Source organism: Corvus hawaiiensis, chromosome 2 (assembly GCF_020740725.1).
Source record: "Corvus hawaiiensis isolate bCorHaw1 chromosome 2, bCorHaw1.pri.cur, whole genome shotgun sequence".
Taxonomy (NCBI): domain Eukaryota; kingdom Metazoa; phylum Chordata; class Aves; order Passeriformes; family Corvidae; genus Corvus; species Corvus hawaiiensis.
The window spans coordinates 73,262,990-73,282,133 of NC_063214.1; the positions used below are offsets into that span (position 1 = coordinate 73,262,990).

The following is a 19,144-nucleotide window of genomic DNA, read 5'->3' on the forward strand; positions in this document are numbered from 1 at the left end:
CAGACAAAAATATTTTTGTTTATTTTAATTATTTTCTTTTTCTTCTACTTTTATTTTGTCTCTCTGTTTTTCTTTTTGCTCCCCTTAAGCTTACTTCTTTCCAGTTATTAATTGGAAACAGTTCCAGAGCTTGAGATGGGTGCTATCTTTGACTAACCTCTCAGATAATAGACAACGGAGCTGGCAAAGGGTCTAGAGAAGCAAGAAATATGAGAAGCAGCTGAGGGAGCTGGGGTTGTTTAGCCTGGAGAAAAGGAGGCTCAGGAGAGAGCTTTTCACTCTCTACAACTACCTGAAAGGAGGGTGTAGCCAGGTGGGGTTCAGCCTTTTCTCCCAGGCAGTCAATGACAGGAGAAGAGGACATAGTCATAAAATTGCACCAGGGGAGGTTCAGGTTGGACATCAAGAAGAATTTTTTTACTGGAAGAGTGGTTAAGTACTGAAACTGGCTGCCCAGGGAGGTAATGTAGTCACCAGCTCTGGAAGTGTTGATGAAATGACAAGGGGTGACACTTATTGCCATGATTTTGCCATGATTTAGTCGACAGGGTGGTGTTCAATGATCTTGGAGGTCTTTTTTAACTTCAATGATCCTATGATTCTATAAATCCAGTTCCAGAAAAGTATTTCAATTTATATTTTATATCCAGAAAATTTCAATGAGAGGGATAAAATTTTGTAACCTACTTGTTCAAGACTTGTCCCATAGTGCTTACATTACTAACTGTTGCTACAAGACACTTACTCTTCCCTTCTTTCGTCCTCATGAGTTTTGGAAAGCAATGTAACTTTTCAGAGCTGACCTTTGGTCCATCTTTTTAGACATATAATATATGAGACTATGTAAGAGACAGTCCGAAAATCCCTCATCTGCCTCACGATCATCGCCGAAGACAGAGACTGAACACAGCAGTCCTGGCCTGGCTGAGGTGGGATGTCTGCCAAGTGTTGCCTACGGGTGTGCCCACTGGGAACTGGTACGCATTCCTGAGGAAAATTAGTGCAGGTCACAATGGACTGTGCCATTCTTGCTGCCCAGGCGGGAAGGACTGCGCCGAAGCGGAAAGGAATGGCCTGTCCTGTACACCTCTCCAGTACACCTGTCTTGTACGTCTGTCCTGTACCTGCTTCCCAAAGCAACGGGCCCCATAACAATGGCTGTAGATTTCCCAACCTCTTGGCCAGTTGCCCCTCGCTTCTGAAAAGGACTATAAAGGGACCTTCTGAAATAACTGAGTCTGAGATCTCCCCACGGAAGGAAGACGAATCTATTGGCGGAAGACCACGAGGACTTCGTCTCATCTGTTGGTAGCTATTGCCCCTCTTTTCCCCCCTCTCTACTTTGCTTCTCTCTCTCTCTCTCTCTCTTACTCTCTTCTATTGCATTACTGTGTTGTGGGCACTTAATAAAGGTGCATTGTTTTGATTAAAACTGAAATCTCTTGTGTCCTTTTACACTCTGAGATCGATAAACGAACCATCACGACCCCCACTTGCATTAGCGGATTGTGACAGACTATTATTGCAATGTCTTAGAGTCTCACAACATTTAATAAATTCAAGCTCATAACTTCCCACTGATTTAGAGTGGTAATTTTTCAGTGTTACACTGTTTCCCATATTAAGCCATCCCAAATTCTGTTAACACCTTCCAATTAAAATTTACTTGAGAGAATTGATAAACAAAATGTTCCTTCTTTCTGAGTGTTAATGATAAAAAGGAATAGTGTTTTGGGGAGACACTAATATAAGTGAAAGCTCCATATACTGAGAGGTAAAGTCTCCAGCTCTCACATTGAAATTCATAGTTCAATGTGTGTGGTTACTTCTTTTCATTCACTAGATAGATTCATTATGGTAGGAAAAAACTTATAAGTAGTAAGTGTGGAAACACTGACTTTCAGGCAGATTTTTGAACCTGAGGATTAAATGTATTTGAGGGCAAGGAATGAAAATTTTGGCGAAGCCTGTGAGTTGTAAGAATGAACAAGAAGATATGTGGCTAGATAGAGGTGGGATAAAACCATGGTGATATCATTGGAAGAGATGTGTGAACCAGAGAAATTCGAATAAATATGAAAATGGAACTGAATAAATGGGAGTAGTTCAACAGGAACTTCATCTGTTGGTATGCGTGGATGTTGAAAAATTTTTGCTTTAATGCCACAAGGGCAGTGAAAAAGCAAGTCTGATAGGATGAGAGACAGATTTAAGGAGAGTTAGAAATGCTAAGGGGTATATCCTGGTTTTTCTCACTATTCATTTGCTATAAAAAGTTTCAACTTTTCCTTTGAAAAGGGAGGATAGTGGAAGAAGGTACTTCTGTTTCCATATGTTTTGCTTCCAAATGTTTTTTGTTTTGTTTTTTTTTTTAATTGAACACTACCGGTTCTTAACAAAATAAAAATAATTAAATTTCAGCAATGTTGAGCTATTTGAACCATTTCATAGGAAATAAGAATTTCACAAACATTGATTCAACCCCTGATCTGAGCTTGGTTACAAACCTACTTGTTCCCCTTAGTAAATTCATTCTGGTCAACCTGAACATCTCAATTAAACACCTTCCTCCCTAAAGATCTTTTGCAGTGCTCCCTGGTATTCTTCCTCCAGTCCTGACCTCTCTTTATATGATGACTCCATTTATGTCTTTCAGATGCTGCCATTTCTGACACCTTTGGATAGAGTATGTACTTCACAGCAAACTGGCTGGCAGGTATGGACTCTCCTGTTATTTTCACTCTTGACTCAAAGTACAAAGTACTTCAGAAGAAAATTCTCACAATAGTATAGTATAAATATATGTGATATCGATCTTTTCCAGCTAGGCAAGGTAAAGGATATGTGTGATACCATTGGAGATACATAAACTTGTACAGTCTTGGCACAGAGGTGCTTTCCTCAGTATATTCGAGGAAGTCAGAAGCTGGGAGTTGATTGATTTTTTCTTTCTTTTTTCCTTTTATTTCAGGTTGACCTTAGTTAGCATTAAGAACAACCTGAGACAAATGGAAAGTCCATTCTAGTGGGTCGGCTTCATTCTCAATATGGTAGAATTGTTGGGGCAAGCACAAATGTTGAACATTCAGAGGTTTCCTTTATAGATGTACACAAATAGGGCTGAGGATGAGGACGAAACCTGCTTTCGTACCACTCCCAGCTTCCATTTAATTCTCATCCAAAGGCACACACTGCTGTGATACGCCCTGCTGTCAACAGGAAATTCTATGAGCCTCCAAATATATCACCCTAGTAATGGGCAATCACAGCAGAAACTAAAAGTGTTTGTTCAGAAGTTTCCTATTGGGATTTCTCCAACTGACCATTGGAGCAAGTGGAGGTTTTTTTGACACAGAGACATTTAGATGATTCATGCTCTTTAACAGAACAGTTCCGTAAGGGTTCAAGTACAATTTAGCACCTGAGAAATACTTAAAAGACTACAGAAGTCATTGGGATCCCTTCCATTGATCTCAGCAATCTATGGATACCTTTTTATTGTCTTTAATTTTCTCATTCAGATATATTGTGTCCTGTTTTGAACATGTGACCATCCTGGCGTCTGCAGTCAGATGAGGAACTTCACTCCCCACTTTTCAGTTAGCTCCACGCACCCCACCTTTTTATTTTCCTTTCCCTCCAAACTGACTATAAATGTCAACTTTCAGAAAAGAGGGACGTACCAAGGATAATATTTTCTGAGACATGGGAATACCTTCACTTATGTTAAATAGTTTCCAGTTGGCTTATTTTCCTCTTTGGACCAGGGTTTTAAAAGATTCTGAATTATACAAAAATTAAAAACTCACCACTGCCTTTTCTGAGTTATGTACCACTTTAAGGTACTAGAGTCATCTGTGGTAGGGAACTGAGCTACTACTGCATAACACACAAGAATTTACCCTAAGTATAAAGGCTTGCCCCCCTCCCTTTTAAAAGGGACTGAGTACACAAAGAAACTGGTGGCATATAGGTATCTACGCTTATGAGGATAGGAAGAAAAAAAATAAAGTTCATGATCTGACAATGCTGGTAACACCTCTCTGCACTAGAATGCATGACTATCACAGAGCAGCTGATCAGAAGTACTAGTTACATTTCTAGAGATACAAGCAGGACAGAAAGTAGCAATTTAAACTCTTGGAAAGCTTAGGAAATCACTCCATTTATTTTGATCTCATCATTTTTAATAGACAACCAGAGGAGTGTGAGGACAGCTGACAATGAATGTGATTGATTGACTGTGAATCCAAAAATACTGTGTTTTAAGTCAGGAATATGAATACATCAAAAAAGTTTCTGTCTTTAAAAGGGGGGAAAAAAAGAGGAGAGAGGCGACTGTGCAGCATGAAAACCTCATCATTTCCTCTGTAGGAGAGTGCTCTGCAGCTAGCTACAAACCTCATATTCACAAGGCAAACAAAGCATCATTTTTTAATGACTCTTCTGAATACATTTTTGCAGCAGCTTGCCTAGACCTGCTTGTCATAATGGTTTCTTCAAACGCTTTTTAAAGCCTGTGATGTTCAAGGCCCTAGCCTTCCCCCTCTCTTGCTTGTTTTTTATGTGTCACAGTTGTCAACTAAAATAGAGCACCTAGCCTTTGTTTCAAGATGGTACCTGATCAATATCATCAATCCGTCTCACTCCCTCTCCCTCTCCCTCTCTCGCACTCTCTCTCTCTACAGCTGTATCCATTTCCTCCTGGCAAAAAGGGACTTTATGAATAAATGATACTGAAATGCTGAGGGTTCAGATACTAAATAATGAATTTCACCACCAAAAACACAACAACTTCTCCAATCATAAAATACCGCTCCTTCCATATTGATTGTGCTTTGGCAACTAGATGCAGTGCTAGGCTTCACTCTGCAAGGTGTTTAAAAAGAAAAACAGGTTTACCCAGGATTTATCATGTATGGAAAAATGTAATATCTAAGTTGGCTGTCTGCTAATGTCTGGCATAATGTTTCTTCATAATGGTTAACCCTTTTGCAGGGAGTGGAATAAGAGTGCCTCTCTCTCTAGATGGGAACTTTGCTTCATGGGACATTACAGTAAGTGTGTCATCTATTCTGCGCTGTTCTACGGTTACTAGCTTAAAAATGATAATGCAAAGCTCCTTGTATTTTTTGAATAGCAGCTGTGTGCAGGGAACAGAGGATTTGTTAGCAGGACCGGGTCCTAGGTCAGGAAAGCTGCAGCTGCTGTTCATCCTAATGTTGCTGGGTGCTGGGTTTGTGGCTCACTCACTGTTGCATGCAGTGGGTCAAGGTTTCGGAGCATTTGTTGTCTGCTCAAATGTGACTTGCTTTCCTATTTCCCTCATGAATGGTCTCTGCTGGCGCATTTCTGATGTGCAAAGAATGCCAGTATCCGCTATCTGAGAGAAGGCTGGGGTCAGGGGGGGTAGATTCATGGCATGTGATTGGCAAAACCTGCCTTCTATCAAGTTGTAGGCTAACTTTTTTGACTGAAATGTTCTGTGTCTGCCTATAAATTTGCTTTACTGCCTATTAATGTCAGAGAAGTTTCATTTTTAATTAGGTGAAATGAGTAGACTTTGTTTTATGAGGAATGTTATATGTCCCACCTACAAGCTTCTTTGAGAGAGAGAGAGGGAGAGAGATAGATATAGAGATATATATACATAGTTCAGGTTCAAGGCATGATGTCACTCAAGTGAAAAGCCAAAGTAGGTAGGGTGTTTTTTTAAGAGACAACATCTCAGTGCTTTTGGTAAATTGGTAATTTTGCTATTGGAAAAATATTTTCAAATAGATTAGTCAGACTGCAAGTAAATTACATTTTGTTCTGCATTCTAATGAATTTGTATTCAACAATAAAAGCTCTGTGGCTCGTGTTCCTCTTTCAGAGGTAATACCCAGTGCTGTGGTGCTTAACTGTTTATTCAAATGATGCATATACATTTTTACATCTTCATTTATTTATTTATTTTAACTTATTTTAGTGGGGGAAAATACAGGCATTAATTTAGAGCTACTGATGCAATGAAATGGAGGAATATATTTGAGCTATTAGCTGCTTCAATCTCCTGCCCACAAATAATTGATGAGTTTCTATTAAAGATTGACAAGCCGGCAGACTGCAAAGCATTTTTTACGAGAAAATGCACTGTAGTTACCAAATATGCATGGTACCTTGTATTCTGTTGCTATATAGTAACAGTTTTGGAGTTGAATTTTGTTTCTTATAAAGTTATTGGTTGGTATTAAATTAGGAAGAATTTGCATGGAGTAGAAAGAAAAAGAGACAGAGAAAGATAAAGCAAGCAACACAAGCACACACATCAGAATTCTCCTTTGCCATTTTTCATGTGCTGTTACTGACTTTCATGTAAATTGTTTTAGAATTCTCTTCAACTCGTCTTCTCTCTTTTTGGGTTGGACTATTGGGATGCATCAAAAAATGTAGAAATGCAAATTCTAGTAATGCTAGCTGAGCCTATGAAGAACAGCAAGCTCCTCATCAGCATTGTTCATATGTAAGCAGAGTGATAAAATGCCTAAATAATTTTATTCTCAGCTCTGCTTTTTATGAGAAGTTATGCACTTATAAAATAAAATGAGGGAAAAATAAGTAGAAAATCCTTTATGCATAATTTTTAATTCATAAAGAAAAGAATTGTTCAATGTGAAATTATAAGAACTCTAAGTTTTACTCATAATATATTTCCCTGTGATATGCATAATCACAAAGATTTTTTTCTATTTGAAGCAAATATTTTAAGACTTACAAATTGTCTGTAAACTCATTCTTTTTCTTTCTTATGATGCTTTGTTGAATAAATATACTTGCATTTCATTCTGTATAACATCATTCTTATAGAAGACATATGGTCTTTAGTAACGTATTAGGAGACAAGATAAAACATCTTTTCTGGGAAATCAGACTTGGGAAGAGAAGGGAGACAACCAGGGGAAAAGAAGATCTAGATATTTTAAAATTTGAAATCTTAAAATGTGCTTTATAAAATAAAGAGTAATTACACCAGCTTCTTTTTTATTTACAGTATCTGTGGTTTTGATTTCACCTTTAAATATCTGATGATAGGCAATAAGATAAACAACCACAAAAATTAGAGCTTAGGTACAACTTGAATTAGCTTTATTTATTGTTGCCACATCATTTTAATTTGTGGCAATAAAATGTAATTATTATTCTGGAATTCCTATACAGTAATGAAGAAACAAAACATATTATTTTTAAGTTGTACAGTATCTCCATAGTAAAATGAATAGTCAGGGCAAATCTTTTTTTATTTCAGTATTTAATCTCTGAGATGACCCATCTAGCAAGCAGTTAATATGCTGATGTGTACAGGAACATTTTTGATGACACAGATCTTTTAAGGCAGAGTGTCTACACGCAAATAAACCTACACATGCCACAAATCAAAAGTTTCTTATTCAGAAAACTCCACCTGCTAGATAAATAGACAGGCATACATTTTTGACTCGCAGTGCATGTTCTATAATAGGTTGTGCAATTGGATTTAATTTGACTATATGGATTCAAATATTTGTTACTGCCCACTTTGGGGAGACAAAAATTAAAATGGTTTGGTGCCTTACAGGATATGCAAGGAATAAAAACAAAAGCTGAAGCATCTTAGAAATGCAGAAGGTATATTATTAAAAAATAATAGAATACAAATACTAGGGAATATCTTTGTTATGTACAACGTTACTGGCTACGTATCTTAGCTTCATTTTGTATTTATGAATATATTTTCAGTAGAAGGATAAATAGGTGAAAATAGTTCACTACCATATGATTTGTTTTATCCTTAGGCATTGCCTGGGGTTACTGGTACAGCCCTGGCTCTCAGTACCGAAAAGTGAAATGTGCAACAATGAAAATTTTATTAAAACGTATGTTAACCCATTACAGTATGTTCACTTCCAATTCTTTGTAAGAATGTGTGATGTATCATTTTGTGTGTGTCATTTTTTTAAAAAGATATGAGTCAAGTAGAGGAGCAAATTTAATGGGAGAATTTTATGGGAAACATTATACAAATGGCAGAGTGTGCGATTCCTATTATTAAAATAATTTGTCATTGTGTGAAAAAATGGTATAAATTTCAAGAAAGAGTCTTCTTTAGTTATCTGCCCTCTTTTTAATGACAGCAGCTTTTGTGCAGTAAAGGCAGACACGTTTTCAAGCAAAGCCCATTTCAGACCAGAATTTCTGAGAGCCCTATTAATGTTTCATGCTAATCAAGGAGAGTGGGAAATAGAGCTGACAGGTGCTTTCTACTCTGCTTATTCCTGTCTTACTGCATTAGACATTACTAGCTAAAAAAGAGCCAATATAGTTCTTTTCCAGTACATGTGGTGGCAAGGGCAGGAATAAAATGCTTCTTTTTATAAGTTTATAGTTGTTTTTCTTATTTCCTTCACTGGTAACATCCACAAATGTATAGATGTAGCGATTATTAATAAACATTTATTTTACTTCAAACCATGACCTGAATCAGACCCTGAAATTTCCCCCGCAGTGCACTTTGGAAACTCCAGTGTGCTTGTAGCACATCTGAGATAAACTGATGTCCACCTGGGATCCTTGTTTTTTGGTAATATTTCCATCTGAGCCAGGAAGAAACACATACCTTTACTCTAGGACAAGTCTTTTTGATTAAGGAATGTCAGGGTGAGGAACAAAAGTAAACTCTTCAAAAGGCAGCTTGAAGACAAAGCATGAAACTGCAGCAGGCATTCCTGGGAGCTGCCCTTTGCCACCCTCCCCTACCCCAGGTACCTGACTTGTACCCCAGTGTTAGGTAGGCAGAACAGCAGCACTCTGAAGTGCTCAGATCCCAGATGCAGTTCCAGGAGAGAGTGACGTGCCTTTGAAAGCCTACCCAGAAGTCCCCTCTGGCTGAGTTTAGGTACACAAGTTAGGAAGACTGGAGGCTCTCAAAGGCACGTGTCTCTGGTGCCTGCGTGGAAAGTTTCGGTGCTTCCTTTGGGAAGTCTGCTTCAATAGGCTCTTAAATGCAGATGCAAGTCAGTTGCCCAAGTGAGGAAGACCAGACTGTAGACTGTGACAACAAAATGGCTGAAGTCTGCAAGCTCGGATTTGCTCAATTGTATTTGTACTACACTCACACAGGGAATTTCATAACTACAGCAGCTAGCAGTCCTTGCCTTAGCTTTGCTGGAATAATCAGGAAAAGAAGAAACCAAGCCCACTGGTCCAATATGTTGCTTTTCTCTATGCAAAGCAGACATCGTTAAACTGTCCCAATTGTGCATGGCACTCTACATGGCTGTTTTTTCATGCAAATTATAATATATACAATAATTCAGAAAATATTGATTTACTTAGGTATGTCTATAGATATTTGAGCGTTGAAAAAAAAGTTGCATTTGCTTAATTGAAATTACTTTATATCATAAAATTTAATAGAGGCAAATCGCTAATCAGGTACATTTTACACTGATTTAACTCTTGCTTACTTTGGGTTTGGTCACTAATAATTTACTGCTTTGAGTTGAAGTAATAAATACATTCATACAAATTTGAGTATTTATGAATCCAGCTTAAGTTTATATTAAGAATCAGAATCAGTTTAGCTAAATTAATTTAAACCAGGGTAACCTTTACCCATGACATTGACATGAATTTATTAAAAAATTGTAATTATAACAGGAAAACAACTACCACCTTTGTCTGTCCAGACACAAATCAGTACTGCTTATTTGTTTGTTTTAAGGAGACTGCCAGCATGTTTCTATCATATTTATTTTGCTGTTAAGAAGAATGATTTCTACAGTGAATAATGCCTGCATTCAGACTCATAATAAGTCAGTATGAAGAAATATTATTAGAAGAATCAAGTTGCATTTCTTACAGGAGTGTTTTCACAATGTCTTTAGAATCCTCTTGAATAATGATGGTCAAGCACATGAGCATGTAGCTTCTAGTACCAAAAGACTTGTGCCTTTATTGTCATGTTTATTTTGTCAAATATTGCATACTTCCATTTTTTTCCTTAGGAAAAAAGAAAAGCCTTAATAAAGAATTTGCTTCTGTCGGAAGCCAATATCTTTTAACATAAATTTGAAGATAAGTGAACTTGGCATATGTTCTGCCAAGTTGCCACTGTCTACATGCCTCACATAGGAATGAGATTGGTCCCTGTAGGATAGGACAAAACATTATTATTTTGTAAAGAAGTTGTCCTCACACAAATAAATCATTGGACATACTAAGAATGGAATTCTTTAACAAAAAGGATCTCATCTTTTTTGATCCTAAATTTCCACCATAATTGTTTATAAACTTATTTTCATCATGTACCTATGTTCAGTTTAAAGGACTGATACAATGAAACTCAGGGGGGTTTCCTTTCTGACTTTGAGACTTCCCCATTATGGTGGGGGACCTGGGAAGCTTTAGCCATTTTGTCATCTGAGCTTAAGTCTCTAAAAGCTATAGAGGGCACCACAGAAGTGAGAAGCCTCCTCTTCATCCCCTAGATAACACAGCTTACATTGCCAAAAGACCTGTGAGCACGACCTGCCCTAGAATTCCCTTAGCAGATATCTAAACCTAGTTTAGATCTGACCTCTAAGCTTAGGGAAGGGTATGCAAGCAAGATTCACTATGCTCCTTGTCTTTTCCACTTGAGAAATGTTCACCATAAAACACAAATATTTAGAGTTATATAGAGAGTCTACAAGACTATAGCAGCTGTTACCACCACAGATTGGTCCAGTGTGACGTGACTCCTGAAGGTTGCCTCCACAATCTGTTCTTTTTTCCAAGTCTCTCTTTCCTTCAGTGGAAAAGGGACTAGAGGAAAGACTTTTTTCTTAGGACTGATCACGGTTTCAAAATTCACAGATGATTTTAAGGTAGGGATTTTCATTTATTCACCCTGCACCCTGAAGTCCTGAATAACAGATCATAGTGTGCTAAAGCACTGAAACACTCTGCTGTAAATTATTATGAAGGAAGATCTCCTTAATCCTAAACCATTTAAAATTAAATATTTTCTTTCTGTTGTTCTATCTGGAACAGTCCCTTAAAGACTGAGATTGAATATGTGCATGTAATGTGTTTATTTCTTTGCTATCTTAGTGAAGAAATTAAGATTTTAGTGTGTTCTTCTGAAAGCTGTGTTGGGAGCCCTCCCAAAACCCAGCAATAAATTGAGAATATCAGGTTTTCAACACAAACCTTGGGCTGGTCCCATAGGGTACCTCCTAGCAAGTACTAAGTGCTGTTTAAGTTTCACCTACTTAAAATTGGTATTGCTTTCACCAAAGCAGAAAAATGTCTGCTTTCATCAGGGTTTGAGACCTTGGTGGAGATAAGTGCATGTGCAGATAGTAAACTGCATCCAAAGCCCATAAGCCCATTGTCATTAAATCTCAATTTCTTAGTTTACTCTACATTTACATTTATGCAAGCAAGACTTTGCATCCGTGCAAATAGGCTGTGCCTGGGAGAGTCCCACTGGGACTGTGAAAGGAAACCCATAGAAGCCTTCACATTGATGTTTCAAAGGCTTTTGCATCTGTGCTCTATATCTATGAATAGATATCCCTTGCTCAAAAATTAGTTGCTCCTTCCCCCTCCTCATCCTGCCTTCTCTGCCACAATTCGTAATATGACTATTATGTGCGAAGACCTTTTGCAAACAAAATTATTACTCTTGCTCCCTCAAGAATGCTTAACTAAGGCCATTTGGCCCATTATGGCAGACACATTATTTATACCAAATTCCAAGTAAAAAATTCCATTTCTGAGGAGATTATAAAGTTGAGATAGAAAAACCATATCCAGGATTAGAAAAATGTAGCTAGAATTGTGTTTGGTTTTCATTAAGCGTCCTTTGACCTCTGAGTCTTATAGTCACCTTCCAATTAACACCCTTAGAGCCTGATTGTTTAGGCTCCTTTTAGATGTTAGGGGGAAAAAAGAGTAAGCTGGTCCCTAGCAGCAATCAGTTGTCTCTTTAAGAGCATCTGGGCAACTCTCTTGTCCACACAGTGATCTAGAATTCAGAGGTAGTGGCAGGGTTAGAAATGAAGCCCAACTTGTTGCCTCTGAGCTCAGACTACAGAAGGACAATGCTTGGCCATAGCAAGGGAGCATAAAAGAAAGGCAGTTTGACCCTCTTGGGTTAAAGAGAGCAAGGCACTACAGATTTCCGTCTATGGTGATATGCTCTGGCAAACACTTTATGTTTAATTAGCAGGACCAAACTCTCCTTTAATTTATGCAAGTGAAGCTCAATTGGTTTCTTCTGTAATTGAGAGAAGAATTTGGCCCAGCATCTGTAATAAATCATTAATGAGCATGTAGTAAGATAAGTTTTAATGATTAATTAACAATGTATTTTTTGGAGAAAAGTATTCTTAACATGCCCTTAATGTATCAAGTGATAATTACAATATTAAAAGCCTACTGATTAAAGCAATTAATTATATGCTTAATTTATTTACTAATTAAGCTTTAATATATGTATAGTTAAGTAATTGCTAATGAGTATTTCACATTTGCTAAACAGGTCTGGCAGTAATTGCATGGGAAACACCATAAAATGATTCTTCTAGTGATTATATGAAAAAATAAAACATTCCTTGGGTTTTTTTTCTTCTCTTTTTATTGGGCTTTTTTTTCCCCCTAAATGTATTTCTTGGCTTGTGTTTTCCTCCTTGGTGAGTGAAATGTTTACTAGGATGCAAGTTTTGTAGGTCTGAAAGGTCAGTGTTTCTGCATGCATATGATGAAATGTGCTTCTGAAGCACAACTCAGTCATGCCTGTGTGAAAACAGTGATCTTACCCCCTTGTGCACACAGAACTAAAGCCTGCAGTTTTCTCAGCCTCTATTCAGATCTTAGGCAAAATTCTGGCTAAGGTTGATGGAAGTTCGCCATGTTAAGACCACAGCTCTTTTTTCTTTGGTTATGCAAGGACTTTTGGCTCCTGAGCTGGACTCTTACATCTTTAATTCTTGTACAGTGCAAGAGAGAGAGGTGTATTTTTCAGTCAGATGTGGGTTCCTTAAATCAGAGCGTATACAGTATCTGTTGTGGCAGTCCTTACTTTAAGTCCTATACTTCGCACAGACAAAACTCCAAGTAAAGCTGATAAAACTTTTGTCTGAGCAAACAACAGGGCAATAGAATCACTTTTAGACATACCTGACTACACACAGTGAACTCCCGAGTTCTTTATCCATTTAAATTCCTATTGCATCCTAAGTGAAACCCAGAGCCAGAACTTCTGGTCCCAGCCCAAGTTGTGTCACAAACTACAGAACTACAGATAGTCCCTCTTTTCCCATCTCTTTGCCTTTGTTGCTGCACACCTTGCCATCAGCAAGATATTATCCCTGTGTAGATTCTGAAATGCTTAAAAATACAAATAGCAGTGGCATACTATATATAGAATGGTTTGGTGCAAATATACTGCAAAACATGAAGAAGTGTCCAAGGAAGGGTTAGTGTTACTATGGCTGTAATTATTTCATAATCTACTAAGAAGTAAGTGAGCAAGACACCTACAGCATTGACAGATCAGGGTGGAGCCTGGTAATGGGACAATCCCCAGCTTAGTTACCAACCCCTAGCTTTTGCAGCATAGATATCTGGAGATATTTAAGCAGCTTTCCTCCCTTTCCTAATCTTACACCTGCTTCTTTCACTTCAAGCTTGTGTGTATTTCTGCAAAACCCCAGCTGCTTCCTCTGCTTTTTTCTAAGTTTGGAGCCTGGGCACATCCCCCCAGTCTTCTCTCTGGATACATCTTCTCAGCGCTCTAATTTGTATCTAGCAGGTGAAAGTGTGTGTTGACCCAGAGCACATTCCTGGGAGAGCAAAATTAAATAGGTTCAGTAGGTCTGGGATGCACATAAACAGGTCTTAATGTAGTGTGTATTCTCATCCCACGCATTAATGAAGTCGGAGATGGACTGAATCTCACCAAAGCATGGGGTCTTTGTGAATTCCTTATGCTGTCACCAGGTCAGAAATGGACAGGAGTGACATGTGGACTCAAGGGACTACACCCCAAACACAGGGCTTAGCCTTGGCTTGCATAGAGCCTTCAGTTTCACCAAGACTCCACACATCTACCTAACTGGGTGCAAGTGACAATCTCTGGTAAAATTCCACAATCATTCCCAAGGAGAGATTAAATTACATTTATATGGCATACACTCTTACTCAGTTATATAAGAATGCATTCTTCTGGTAAAATTGGTGTTTGTATTTATTTTTTGTATTTATTTGAGATAGCAAACAAGGGATAAGGGCATTAACTGAAGATGAGGAGTTACTGAACAAAGATTTAAAGTTGAAAAAGCACATATCTATTTTTATAAGAGCATTAGAAAGGAATTTCAGCCAAATGTCATTCCAGAGGAATCAAGCTGGTAGCTGAGTGACTTCAGCACCCACTGACACCAGGGAAAGTTTCAAGCACCAAGTATCTCCTCAGGCTGGCAGATGTTACCTTGAATGATCTATGTAGGCATGTTCTAGAGAATCAAATAGAGATATTGCCTACCACATGGGAGCAACTGCTGGCAGGCAGTGTCCTGACATGATCTGGCAATCAAAACACTTCCATTGAACTTCATGGATTCCATGATAAATTTGGGGTGATTTGGGGGTTCACAGAAGGAAGATTATCAGCATTAGTGCTCTATTCAGACTTCAGTAATGACAGTACTGACACTGACTGTCAGTGGTCAGGAAAGATTTATTTCTTCTTTGTTCCATACTTTGTCTTAGGGATGGCCAGGGGTTCACCTTCTGAAGAACTCAAGATTGACTATGAGAGCTATGGATTTTTATACAGGTCTTAATGAAGCAGAAAAAAACCTGTAGGGTCAAACCTTACCTAAAATATTAGAAAATGTTGCTGACTGTTCTCATGGTAAAATCCTCATCAACAGAACTGAGACAAGACAGTTCCACAAGTGCTCCTCTCTGCTGGCACCACAGCATCCCTTCTCTGTCTACATAATGTGCTGAGCTTCCACCCAGAAGTACTCCTATATTCTATGGAAGATAGGTACGAAGGGTTAGACTCCTCACTTAATTTTCAGACCTCTGGAAGAAGCTGGATTGGTGCTGACACATTTAATGCACTAGGAACATAGCACTTGTTCATCTCCTGTGGTCTGTAAATCTTTGCAGGTGAGGGCTTCACAGCTGGACTGCAGAGTGCTTTGTCCCTACTTGACTTTTGAAGTAAAGACATTTCTGAATGGCAGGCTGGCAGAATTGTGATCCATGGTTCAAATTGCTCCAAAGAGGACTTTAGTTTTGGTTAGAGTAGGGTGTTAATAACACCAAGGTTGTGGGTTTGATGCCCATATGGGCCATTCTCATGCAAGTCTCTTTAAGATTTCATTTTTTTTACTGCAGTTTTTACTTCTCTAACCAAGGTGTACAGAAGAAAGAAATTGTTGATAGTAGGGTACAAAATCATGACGCCCAGAAAGTTTGACATTTTCCTTAAAAAATCATTGCTTTACCTCACCAGGACTTTTTTCTCAGTAAGGTCTTTGAAAAGGTCACTAGGAACTGGAGGGCTTGGAGCACAGAAAATGAAAAGTTAAACCACCCATGCCACATGGTCTTCTTCATCCAATCAACCTAAAGAGCTCTGTGAATTTTTAGAACACACTCATAGGCTTGGTTGGTACTAGAAAATTAAAGAGGTCTCTTTTTAACAATATTTTCCTCTCTGTCCTATGAAGTGTATTGGGCATCTGTAAGTTCTATGGAAACTTTAAAGGGGGAAATTTCAGGAACAGCAAAATATGTTGGGCAAAGTTTTGAGACAGCTTTAGATTCCTCCTAAAAGGCTGCAAAGAAGCTAGGTTTCCACAGCTCTACATTTTTATATTTTGTTCCGTCTCAAGTTCCCACTGAGCATGCCTTTGTGCTCCTAACCCACGTGTAACTCCCAGAGCTATGTGCTGTGCAATGGTCATTAGCAGAATGTATCAGAAATGGCTACAGAGGGTAAATAAATTTAGCACTATGCTGTTAAATAACACAGGCATTGTTCCTTCTCTCTGAGGCCAAGTGTTATGACAAGACTTGCATCTACCTATTTAAACTTTCCAACAACACAGGGACACCATCTTCACACCTCCTTTTGGGAAAGATCTATACTGCTTTCTGTCTCTTGAGTAATACCCAGGCATTATTCAGCACAGTTCTAATCAACATAGAGCAAAGCTATGCCAGGCTGAGTGTTAATGGTTAAACAAACACTCCAAAGACAGGCCAGTGCTTGAAGCTGTGCCTTATTGCTCTTATATTTCCCAGTACAGGTATAGCAACAACTGTGTTATGGTGGAAGATAAGCTGGAAGAAGCATCTAAGAAAATCTGCAGAGAGAACTGTACCTTCATTGCACCTAATTACTCACATAACTTTCAGAAATGAGCTCCCTAGGCAAAATGTTTGCCATTTTTATGCTATGTCAAGAACTCCTTTGTGAAAATCTCACTGATTTAAACAATGCACATTCCCTACAGATGTCTTCTCATCTGAGGACTTCATCAGCTCTTTCCAGAGAGAAGTCTGAAAAATTACCTCAAAACACACCACCTTGAATAAAGTGGTGGTGATGGTGGTGTTTACCCACAGAGGAGAAATAGGAAAAATAGGGCAGAAGAGTGAGAATTGTCTGGCTTAAGGCCCAAGACCTCCACCTGGTCAAAAATCAAACCAAAGTGACTTTTTGCTTGCACATCAGTGACATAAGCATTTGGCATTTGTTCCTGAAGTGGCCTTGCAGTTTTTGGAATCAAACCCAAACCAACTTCTGATGAAACTAAATTAGCAAACTGGTGGATTTGCCTTCATTTAAGTAGCAGGACACGAGGCACAAAACACGTCCATCCCTGTTCCTGATTTAGTGTTATATGCAGCTCTCTAAGACACTTTCCCAAATGAGTGCAGTGTGGCTAACAGTCTAGAGCTTCAATACTCCTAGAGCGGCTTTGATGTTTGGCTTTATTGGAACCGATCTCTTTGAATGGAATATTGGTTGGGATGTTAATGTAGCTCTTTCTGTGTCCTCCAAAAGGCACTTTGGAAGCATGGGTCACTCATTCAGTATATACTGAAATATCTATGAATTTCTTGAAAATACCTTTTGTTTAGTCTGCCTTCTCTTTTGATCACTAAGTAACATTACGCATCTATAACACGAGAGACAGAAATCGAAATCTTGGAAATAAAAAGCTGTACTTAAGATGTTATTTCCACTTTTTTTTTTTTTTCTCTGAGTTTTGTATTTTTTTTCCTCTCGACTACTTTTAACTACAGCTCAGTAATTCATAAGGGAAGGTTTTAATATTTACATTTTCAATGATTTAATAATTTTATTTTTTACTTTTTAATGGATTAATTTAAAGGCTTTATGCTCACACCCAACTCTTTTTCTATTGTTGTCTTGATTTAAATGTGTTAGCTAAACAGCCTCAGGTTTACTTCTTGTAGGAGAAGGAAACATTCAAATTTACCAAATATTTTACTTACAGTGACTGGTTTACCACTTATTGCTGGCTTCAGAGAGGGTCACTGCCAGCACTGTTTTTCCCAAAGGCATGATAGTAGTTCTCTCATTGAGTAGAGCCAGCTTTTTTCCCCTCTCTCTCTTTTTCACTGCCAATTCCACTTCTGATCTTGTGCAATAAAATGTGCTTGTCAACGAAAATGTCAACCAAGTTTAAAAAGAATAGTCTGAGTAAAACTAAAAAGTAAATTATTTAAGTAGAGTTGTAGTTGAAACTTGAAAGAATTTTGTTTGGTGGCTTTCTTTACATCATTCTGCCAATGGAGGAGGAACTCTGAATTTCTAACTAGTGAAGCCCTGTCATAAGTGGGGCTGACAGTTCACATTGAAAATTCTGTTTTCTTCTTTCCCAGGAAAGCAAGTCAAAGTTAAACCAACAAACTATTGTTGGCAAGTGCCTTACCTTTGTTCTATGCTTCCTTATAAATTAACGACTTCTGTTTTCTAGGTTGCCTGTAAATGGAATTCCTAGAATTTAGGATCTCATATTGGTTATATTATTTTAAAATGCTACTGCATCCTTTTAAACAGCGGCTGTATTTAGAACATACAAGAATCTCTATCAGAGCTTGCTCACAAATGGTAATGAATAAAAAAAAAGGAAATAGACTGTAAATTTTGGTTAGTACATTGTGAATTCAGTTAGAAATTGGACCACCAGCTTACAAACTTTGTAATGGTAAAATATCAGTGAAATTAAGACATTTCTATAAACACATCAGTACTGTGTCTGATCTATCAGTATGATTACACACTGAATTTTGTGCTTGTTTGCACACAAAATTTCACTGAAATGAACAAGATTGGACATTCGCATATTAGATTTCGAATGAATCTAAATGTAAAGAAGAGCTGAATTTACTGTAGAATTGCTCTTAATAGCATTGTGTGCTTGGAATGCTCTATAACCATATATTTTTTCTATGTATCTATATATACATAACCTCTATTCTCTACTAATTGACTTATCAGTATATACTCTAGTATATACATGGCCAGTTCATTAAGGTTAATTTGTTCAAAAATATTAGAAGCATTAATTTCTGGCTTATAGCTAATGTCTGCTCCCAGCCAGTGTCTTGTTTCATCATTAGTGTCAGCTAAATTATAACTCACACCCAACTGTTTTTACACTATCTAATAGAATCAATTGATGCAATGGGTGACAAGATGCTGTTTTGCATTTTGTCATCTCACTAATGCGCATGGCTTAAAGGCATTGGCATCCATAATGTGGGGCAGTTTTGTAGGAGGCACAGAATAGGCTGAAGCTGCAAGGGCCATTTTCATAAAATATTAATGAAATTGAAAAATACACTGGGGTTGAAGGCTTGTCTGCTAAATGTAAGGTAAAATCTATTCTGTTCTGCTTTCTGATGACTGTAATTAGCAGCCCTAATTAAAAATTCAAACCTTGTGTATATTTGAAAGCATGAATCTTAGCTCTCATCGTGTTTATTTCCTTTACAAAGTATTTTATTTTACAACACTAATTGAACAGGATCCTTCCTAGCCTGACAGCCGCAGCTGGCTGGAGCCAGTTTATGTATCCAGTCT

At 37.9% G+C, this 19,144-nt stretch overlaps 1 long non-coding RNA gene across 1 annotated transcript in view; it reads left to right on the forward strand.

The window, feature by feature from the left end:
- Positions 1–4,835: 4,835 nt before the first annotated feature.
- Positions 4,836–19,144, forward strand: part of LOC125322143 — a 179,454-nt gene continuing 165,145 nt past the window's right edge. The window contains exons 1-2 of the long non-coding RNA XR_007201867.1: positions 4,836–4,916; positions 4,999–5,057. This is a non-coding gene — a long non-coding RNA (uncharacterized LOC125322143). The remainder of the gene's footprint in view (positions 4,917–4,998; positions 5,058–19,144) is intronic.